At 43.5% G+C, this 10,339-nt stretch overlaps 1 protein-coding gene across 1 annotated transcript in view; it reads right to left on the reverse strand.

Annotated features, from left to right (window-relative positions):
- Positions 1 to 5,176, reverse strand: part of LOC133557319 (glutamate receptor ionotropic, NMDA 2C-like) — a 170,955-nt gene extending 165,779 nt beyond the window's left edge. Inside the window, exon 1 of the mRNA XM_061907693.1 lies at positions 4,580 to 5,176. The gene's annotated coding sequence lies outside the window, so the exon portion shown is untranslated. The remainder of the gene's footprint in view (positions 1 to 4,579) is intronic.
- Positions 5,177 to 10,339: the final 5,163 nt, after the last annotated feature.

Raw genomic sequence — 10,339 nt, forward strand, 5'->3', positions numbered from 1 at the left:
GTCTGTGTTTAATTCTTTGCTTCTTGTCTCGTTCAATAGATGTCATCAGTGTTTTAACCTGACATTTATCTTTTCCGTAAACTATTAATTATAGTTCTTGGGCGCTTTTGTGTGTTTTTGTTACATTTCTTTTTTCTTTTCGGACGGTTTTTGAGTTTGTTTACATACAGCAGGAACTGTTTGCGCTCTCCCTGCCAGCGCTCTGGACATTCCCGTGGAACTACGGAAAAAGCGCCGGGGATGACGTGCCGGCACAGAGATGAAGGAGTGAAGGTTTTATAGTGTCTGAATGAATAAAGTTTGTCTGGGTCTAAGTCGATAAACCACCAAATAAACCACAAATTATGGTTCTTGGGCGTTTTTGGGTGTTTTCGTTACTTTTCTTTTTCTTTTCGGACCGTTTTTGAGTTTGTTTAGACACGCCAGGAGCTGTTATTGACAGTGGTTTTCTGAATTGTTCCTGAGCCCATGTGGTGATATCCTTTACACACTGATGTTGCTTTTTGATGCAATTACCGCCTGAGGGATCGAAGGTCACAGGCATCCAATGTTAGTTTTTAGCCTTCCTGCTTACGTGCGGTGAATACTCCAGATTCTCTGAAACGTTCGATGATATAGAAATGTTGTTCTTAAACTATTTGCTCATGCATTTGTTCACAAAGTGGTGACCCTCGCCCCGTCCTTGTTTGTGAATGACTGAGTAGTTCCTAATGAGCCTGTTCACCTGTGAGATGTTCCACATAAGTGTTTGATGAGCATTCTTCAACTTTCTCAGTCTTTTTTGCCACTCGTGCCAACTTTTTGGAAACTGTTGCAGACATTAAATTCCAAATGAGCTAATATTTGCAAAAGCTAAGAAATGTTTTCAGTTTGAACGTTAAGTATCTTTTATTTGCAGTCTATTCAGTTGAATATTAGTTTAAAAGGATTTGCAAATCATTCTATTCTGTTTTTATTTACGATTTACACAACGTGCCAAATTCACTGGTTTTGTGTATTAGCATCATGCTAAAGCATTTTTGGAAAAGTAGGCCTTACTTTACTTACGTTGGAACATTTTTTTTTGAGTCAACCGCTTTGTTTGCCGTTGAAAACTGCCAACATCACCTCGAGGTAGTTTCTCTGAGTCGGCTCTCAGTGCTGCTGGAGTGATCGCTAAGTGCCGACGTGGACCAGCGGAATTTGGTCGTAGGTAAAAAATGTACCATATCCCTTCTTGAATGTTAAATATCAAAAATGTTGATTTTTATTACTAAATCATTTATATGTATTAAAACAGGAACACAAACAAAAGTGGTACTGTTGTGACGGTTATCCGGCATCGTGGTGCGGTTTCGTTCTCTCTATTATGCAGTCGGACTAGACACAGCGTGAAGGTACGAAATAATGATTTATTTTTACTACAAAACAGACTAAGAACAGAAAAACTGGTACTAGGAACAAAAAGGGCAAAACGAAAAGAACTAGCATGGGAGCTAGAAAGAACTAAAAGCGCTAGCATGTGAGCTAGGGAACAAACAAAGGATAGCGCGGAAGCTAGCAAGTACGAAAACAGTTCTTTACCACAATCGGGAATCAACGTCGTTTGGTAGAGTGGCCGTGCCAGCAACTTGAGGGTTGCAGGTTCGATTCCCGCTTCCGCCATCCTAGTCACTGCCGTTGTGTCCTTGGGCAAGACACTTTATCCACGTGCTCCCAGTGCCACCCACACTGGTTTAAATGTAACTTAGATATTGGGTTTCACTATGTAAAGCGCTTTGAGTAACTAGAGAAAAGCGCTATATAAATATAATTCACTTCACTTCACCTGTTGCATGGAACAGAAACTAGGATGCGAGAGTGAGTAAACGGAAAAGGCAGGCTTAAATAAGGAGAGTAATTACAAAGCAGGTGCGCGTAAAAAAACAAGAGGCAGGTGACACTAATGCGTAACTATCGCAACATAACAAAACAGGAAGTGCCACCAGGAGCTAAGGGAGTCAAATACCAACAGAAAACGATACAGATCATGACAACTGTTGAGTACCCGGTATCCATTCCCAAATACCGTATCAGACCGAATGTAAAAAGGAGCCATACCATTTCCTAACGTAGACCTTCCGCAAAGAGAGGTTTTTCCGTGCCTGAACGTTCGCATTAGTTCCTAAAACTCATGTACGCGACGACTACTTATCGCGGATTGTCCGCCTCCATCCATCCCCAGCGTACGCTCATCGCTCTTTCCCCAATAAAGTCTCGCAGCGAGGAATAAATCAGAGCCTGGCGCTGAAGAAAGAAGGGGAAGAAAAAAAAAAAAAAAAACAACGCTCTGAGCTTATTAAGACAACATGACGCCCGCCACACGCATTTATCACAATTAGCATTTAAGCGGCTGCTATGGTAACCCCGCCCTAGCGCCCTCGTGAAAGACTTGACAGCTTTACAGGAAATCGTTGGCGGATGGACGTCGAGATGATTGACATTGAAGACACACAATTGGCTTCCTGACACTCCAAATAAATTGACACTAAAAAGAATTCCATATATATATATATATATATATATATATATATATAAAAGTGGTGACCTTCGATCCCTCAGACGGCACTGTATCAAAAACCGACATCAATCTCTAAAGGATATCACCACATGGGCTCGGGAACACTTCAGTAAACCACTGTCACTAAATACAGTTTGCCGCTACATCTGTAAGTGCAAGTTAAAGCTCTACTATGCAAAGCGAAAGCCATTTATCAACAACATCCAGAAACGCCGCCGGCTCCACTGGGCCCGAGATCATCTAACATGGACTGATGCAAAGTGGAAAAGTGTTCTGTGGTCGGACAAATCCACATTTCAAATTGTTTTTGGAAATATCTGACATAGTGTCATCCAGACCGAAGGGGAAGTGAACCATCCAGACTGTTATTGACGCAAAGTTGAAAAGCCAGCATCTGTGATGGTATGGGGGTGCATTAGTGCCCAAGGCATGGGTAACTTACACATCTGTGAAGGCACCATTAATGCTGAAAGGTACATAGAGGTTTTGGAACAACATATGCTGCTGTCATTTTCATGGACGCCCCTGCTTATTTCAGCAAGACAATGCCAATTCACATTCAGCACGTGCTACACCAGCGTGGCTTCGTAAAAAAAAGAGTGTGGTTACTTTCCTGGCCCGCCTGCAGTCCAGACCTGTCTCCCATGGAAAATGTGTGGCTCCTTATGAAGCGTAAAATACGACAGCGGAGACCCCGGACTGTTGAACGACTGAAGCTCTACATAAAACAAGAATGGGAAAGAATTCCACTTTCAGAGCTTCAACAATTAGTTTCCTCAGTTCCCAAACGTTTATTGAGTGTTGTTAAAAGAAAAGGTGATGTTACACAGTGGTGAACATGCCCTTTCCCAACTACTTTGGCACGTGTTGCAGCCATGAAATTCTAAGTTAATTATTATTTGCAAGAAAAAAAATAAAGTTTATGAGTTTGAACATCAAATATCTTGTCTTTGTAATGCATTCAACTGAATATGGGTTGAAAAGGATTTGCAAATCATTGTATTCTGTTTATATTTACAGCTAACACAATTTCCCAACTCATATGGAAATGGGGTTTGTATGTATATGTGTGTATATATGTATATGTATGTTTATACATACATATGTGTATATACACATATGCATTTATATACACACATATATATTCACATATGTCTGTATATATATACATATACATATATACATATAAATATGTATGTATACATATGTATATATGTATGTATGTATGTATATGTATTATATACATACATACATATGTATATATATACATATGTATATGTATTATATACATACAGTACATACATATGTATATATATGTATATATACATGTGTGTGTCTATATATATAGATATTTACTGTGTTGGCCCTGCGATGAGGTGGCGACTTGTCCAGGGTGTACCCCGCCTTCCGCCCGATTGTAGCTGAGATAGGCGCCAGTGCCCCCCGCGACCCCGAACGGGAATAAGCGGCAGAAAATGTATGTATATATATATATATATATATAGACACACACATATATATATATATATACACATATGTATGTTTATTTACATATGTATATATATAAATATACATATGTATCCATACATACATATGTGTGTAGAGTTACATATTTCGGGAAAATATATGTGTCATGCTAAACTATGTTTCTTTTATTTTGTAGTTATTTTCCCAGCGTTACACATTTTGGGGGGAAAACGTTTTTAAATGTTGACAATGTTACATATTTCGTAAAGTAAACAAACCTTCTGCGAATCACAAGTTTTCAGCTTGTAACTTTAGGGACAAGCGGTAGGAAATAGATGGACGGATGGATGGAGGACTTCTTTCCTGTCAACATGAGTTTTTTTATTTTTATTTTTTTATTTTTTATTTTTTTTAGGTCTTCGCACAAATGAAAACGCATCAAAATGGCCGCCGCTTGTTACACATTTTTCATTTCGTAAAGTCAATTCTTAAACTAGTGTGTGCGTGTGCGTGTGCGTGTGCGCGTGCATGTGCGATGGATTAACGGTGTAGTGCGTGTGCGCGCGCGCTCACCTGCGCTTCCCACGGACATCCAGCGTTAGCCCCCCCGCCGCTCCATCCCGCCTCCCGAAGCCGCTGCGGTCACTTGTCGGAGCGGAGATCCTCCTCCGGCGTCCTCCTGCGCGCGCACCCCCACCGGGAAGACGCATGGAAGTCCCCTTGCCTTCCCGCGCTTTTACTCCCGGGTTCCGGCGGACGGGACGAGGGGAGTCAATGCGCGCCCCGCTAACACCTCCACCGCTCCACTTCCCCGCGGGTCCACCCCCATCCAGGTGCGGGTCACGTCCGCGGGAAGCGCGCTAAGTTCCCGCCTTCCACCTGCGCAGGTGTTGAACAGGCGAGGAGAGGAGGATGCGTGCGCAGCAGCTCCGTGTGGTCCAGATGTTGGAGGTCAGGGTGGAGAAGTGACAGCAGAACACTCGCAGCTTCTCATCCTGTTGAGTTCTTCTTCTTCTTCTTGTTTTTTTCCAAACAGAGTTGCTTCTTCTCACCTTGTCGTCCGTCCTCCGTGTGCGTGTGCGGCAGGATGGAACTCGTCTGAGGATTTAGTCTCCCTTCTTTCCTTCCTTCCTTCCTTCCTTCCCTCCTCGCTCGCTCACTTCAACTCCTCCTCCTCGCTGCGCTTCCTTTTCCTCGCGTTCACCTTTTTTCTCCTCTGCCGCCTTTTTAAACACCTTTGCTTCTCCGCCTCTGCTCTTGTGAACATCAACCTCCACGTCATGAAAGCATCAATATCAAAACATTCAAACCAACATCAAAACATTAACATTGAAACAGCAATATTAAAACGTTAATAATAAAACATTATTTAAAACACTATTAATAAAACATTAACATTAAAACATCAAAACTAACATCAACATCAAAAAATTAACATTAAAACATCCATATGAAAACATTAAAACCAACATCAAAACATTTAATATTGAAACATCAATATTAAAACATGAACAATAAAACAGTCACATTAATACATCAATATGAAAACTTTGAAACCAACATCAACATTAAAAAAGCAATATTAAAATGTTAAAAATAAAACATGATTTAAAACAATATTAATAAAACATTAACATTAAAACATCAAAACCAACATCAACACTGTTAATAAAACATTAACATTAAAACATCAAAACTAACATCAACATCAAAAAATTAACATTAAAACATCCATATGAAAACATTAAAACCAACATCAAAACATTTAATATTAAAACAGCAATATTAAAACATGAACAATAAAACATTCACATTAAAACATCAGTATGAAAACTTTAAAACCAACATCAAAACATTAACATTAAAAAAGCAATATTAAAATGCTAAAAATAAAACATGATTTAAAACAATATTAATAAAACATGAACATTAAAACATCAAAACCAACATCAACACTATTGATAAAACATTAACATTCAAACATCAAAACTAACATCAACATCAAAAAATATAAATTAAAACATCCTTATGAAAACATTAAAACCAGCATTAAAACATTTAATATTAAAACAGCAATTTTAAAACATGAATAATAAAACATTAAAATTAAAACATAAATATAAAACATGTAAAACCAACATTAACATTAAAACAGCAATATTAAAACGTTAAAGATAAAACATGATTTAAAACAATATTAATAAAACATTGACATTAAAACATCAAAACCAACATCAACATCAAAAAATTAACATTAAAACATCCATTTGAAAACATTTACATTAAAACACTCCTCTCTGAGCTGCTACCTTACCGTGGTAGAGGAGTTTGCGTGTCCCAATGATCCTAGGAGCTATGTTGTCTGGGGGTTTTCATGCCCCCTGGTAGGGTCTCCCAAGACAAACAGGTCCTAGGTGAGTGATCAGACAAAGAGCAGCTCAAAGACTTCAATGGAATTACAACGAAATGAACCCAGATTTCCCTCGCCCGGACGTGGGTCACCGGGGCCCCGCTCTGGAGCCAGGCCCGGAGTTGGGGCACGATGGCGAGCGCCTGGTGGTCGGGCCTGTTCCCATGGGGCCCGGCCGGGCACAGCCCGAAGAGGCAACGTGGGTCATCCCTCCAATGGGCTCACCACTCATAGGAGGGGCCATAGAGGTCGGGTGCATTGTGAGCTGGGCGGCAGCCGAAGGCAGGGCACTTGGCGGTCCGATCCTCGGCTACAGAAGCTAGCTCTTGGGACGTGGAACGTCACCTCACTGGGGGGGAAGGAGCCTGAGCTAGTGCGCGAGGTAGAGAAGTTCCGGCTGGATATAGTCGGACTCACCTCGACGCACAGCAAGGGCTCTGGAACCAGTTCTCTCGAGAGGGACTGGACCCTCTTCCACTCTGGCGTTGCCGGCAGTGAGAGGCGACGGGCTGGGGTGGCAATTCTGGTTTCCCCCCGGCTCAAAGCCTGTACGTTTGAGTTCAACCCAGTGGACGAGAGGGTAGCTTCCCTTCGCCTTCGGGTGGGGGGACGGATCCTGACTGTTGTTTGTGCTTACGCACCAAACAGCAGTTCAGAATACCCACCCTTTTTGGGTACACTCGAGGGAGTACTGGAAAGTGCTCCTCCGGGTGATTCCCTTGTCCTACTGGGAGACTTCAACGCTCATGTTGGCAACGACAGTGAAACCTGGAGAGGCGTGATTGGGAAGAATGGTCGCCCGGATCTAAACCCGAGTGGTGTTTTGTTATTGGACTTTTGTGCTCGTCACAGTTTGTCGATAACAAACACCATGTTCAAACATAAGGGTGTCCATATGTGCACTTGGCACCAGCACACCCTAGGCCGCAGCTCCATGATCGACTTTGTAGTTGTGTCATCGGATTTGCGGCCTTATGTTTTGGACACTCGGGTGAAGAGAGGGGCGGAGCTTTCTACCGATCACCACCTGGTGGTGAGTTGGCTGCGATGGTGGGGGAGGATGCCGGACAGACCTGGCAGGCCCAAGCGCATTGTGAGGGTCTGCTGGGAACGTCTGGCAGAGTCTCCTGTCAGAGAGAGTTTCAATTCAGACCTCCGGGAGAACTTTGAACATGTCACGAGGGAGGTGCGGGACATTGAGTCCGAGTGGACCATGTTCCGAACCTCTATTGTCGAGGCGGCTGATTGGAGCTGTGGCCGCAAGGTTGTTGGTGCCTGTCGTGGCGGTAATCCCAGAACCCGTTGGTGGACACCAGCAGTGAGGGATGCCGTCAAGCTGAAGAAGGAGTCCTATCGGGTTCTTTTGGCTCATAGGACTCCGGAGGCAGTGGACGGGTACCGACGGGCCAAGCGGTGTGCAGCTTTAGCGGTCGCGGAGGCAAAAACTCGGACATGGGAAGAGTTCGGGGAAGCCATGGAAAACGACTTCCGGACGGCTTCGAAGCGATTCTGGACCACCATACGGCGCCTCAGGAAGGGGAAGCAGTGCACTATCAACACCGTGTATGGTGCGGATGGTGTTCTGCTGACTTCGACTGCGGATGTTGTGGATCGGTGGAGGGAATACTTCGAAGACCTCCTCAATCCCACCAACACGTCTTTCTTTGAGGAAGCGGTGCCTGGGGAATCTGTAGTGGACTCTCCTATTTCTGGGGCTGAGGTCGCTGAGGTAGTTAAAAAGCTCCTCGGCGGCAAGGCCCCGGGGGTGGATGAGATCCGCCCGGAGTTCCTTAAGGCTCTGGATGCTGTGGGGCTGTCTTGGTTGACAAGACTCTGCAGCATCGCGTGGACATCGGGGGCGGTACCTCTGGATTGGCAGACCGGGGTGGTGGTCCCTCTCTTTAAGAAGGGGGACCGGAGGGTGTGTTCCAACTATCGTGGGATCACACTCCTCAGCCTTCCCGGTAAGGTTTATTCAGGTGTACTGGAGAGGAGGCTTCGCCGGATAGTCGAACCTCGGATTCAGGAGGAACAGTGTGGTTTTCGTCCTGGTCGTGGAACTGTGGACCAGCTCTATACTCTCGGCAGGGTTCTTGAGGGTGCATGGGAGTTTGCCCAACCAGTCTACATGTGCTTTGTGGACTTGGAGAAGGCATTCGACCGTGTCCCTCGGGAAGTCCTGTGGGGAGTGCTCAGAGAGTATGGGGTATCGGAATGTCTTATTGTGGCAGTCCGCTCCCTGTATGATCAGTGTCAGAGCTTGGTCCGCATTGCTGGCAGTAAGTCGGACACGTTTCCAGTGAAGGTTGGACTCCGCCAAGGCTGTCCTTTGTCACCGATTCTGTTCATAACTTTTATGGACAGAATTTCTAGGCGCAGTCAAGGCGTTGAGGGGTTCCGGTTTGGTGGCCACGGGATTAGGTCTCTGCTTTTTGCAGATGATGTAGTCCTGATGGCTTCATCTGGCCGGGATCTTCAGCTCTCACTGGATCGGTTCGCAGCCGAGTGTGAAGCGACTGGAATGAGAATCAGCACCTCCAAGTCCGAGTCCATGGTTCTCGCCCGGAAAAGGGTGGAGTGCCATCTCCGGGTTGGGGAGGAGACCCTGCCCCAAGTGGAGGAGTTCAAGTACCTAGGAGTCTTGTTCACGAGTGGGGGAAGAGTGGATCGTGAGATCGACAGGCGGATCGGTGCGGCGTCTTCAGTAATGCGGACGTTGTATCGATCCGTTGTGGTGAAGAAGGAGCTGAGCCGGAAGGCAAAGCTCTCAATTTACCGGTCGATCTACGTTCCCATCCTCACCTATGGTCATGAGCTTTGGGTCATGACCGAAAGGATAAGATCACGGGTACAAGCGGCCGAAATGAGTTTCCTCCGCCGGGTGGCGGGGCTCTCCCTTAGAGATAGGGTGAGAAGCTCTGCCATCCGGGAGGAGCTCAACGTAAAGCCGCTGCTCCTCCACATCGAGAGGAGCCAGATGAGGTGGTTCGGGCATCTGGTCAGGATGCCACCCGAACGCCTCCCTAGGGATGTGTTTAGGGCACGTCCAGCTGGTAGGAGGCCACGGGGAAGACCCAGGAACCGTTGGAAAGACTATGTCTCCCGGCTGGCCTGGGAACGCCTCGGGATCCCCCGGGAAGAGCTGGACGAAGTGGCTGGAGATAGGGAAGTCTGGGCTTCCCTGCTTAGGCTGCTGCCCCCGCGACCCGACCTCGGATAAGCGGAAGATGATGGATGGATGGATGGATACATTAAAACAGCAACATTAAAACCTTAACAATAAAACATTAACATTGAAACATCAATATGAAAACATTAAAACCAACATCAAAACATTTGACATTAAAACAACAATATTAAAACGTTAATAATAAAAGATTATTTAAAACACATCCTTATCAAAAAATTAACATTAAAACAGCAATATCAAAACATTAAAACCAACATCAAAACATGTATATAAAACAGCAACATTAAGACATTAATAATAAAACATTAATATTAAAACATCAATATCAAAACATTAAAACCAACATCAAAACATTAACATTAAAACAGCAATATTAAAACGTTAATGATAAAACATTATTTAAAACACTATTAATAAAAAATTTACATTTAAACATCAACATCAAAAAAATTTACATTAAAACATCAATATCAAAACATTAAAACCAACATCAAAACATTTACATTAAAACAGCAACATTAAAACTTTAATAATAAAACATTAATATCAAAACATTCAAACTAACATCAAAACATTAACAGTAAAACATTAATATTAAAACGTTAATAATAAAACATTATTTAGAACACTATTAATAAAACATTAACATTCAAACATCAAAACCCACATCAACATCAAAAAATTAACATTAAAACATCAATATCAAAACATTAAACCAACATCAAAACATTTA

This window comes from Nerophis ophidion, linkage group LG08, assembly GCF_033978795.1.
Source record: "Nerophis ophidion isolate RoL-2023_Sa linkage group LG08, RoL_Noph_v1.0, whole genome shotgun sequence".
NCBI lineage: Eukaryota > Metazoa > Chordata > Actinopteri > Syngnathiformes > Syngnathidae > Nerophis > Nerophis ophidion.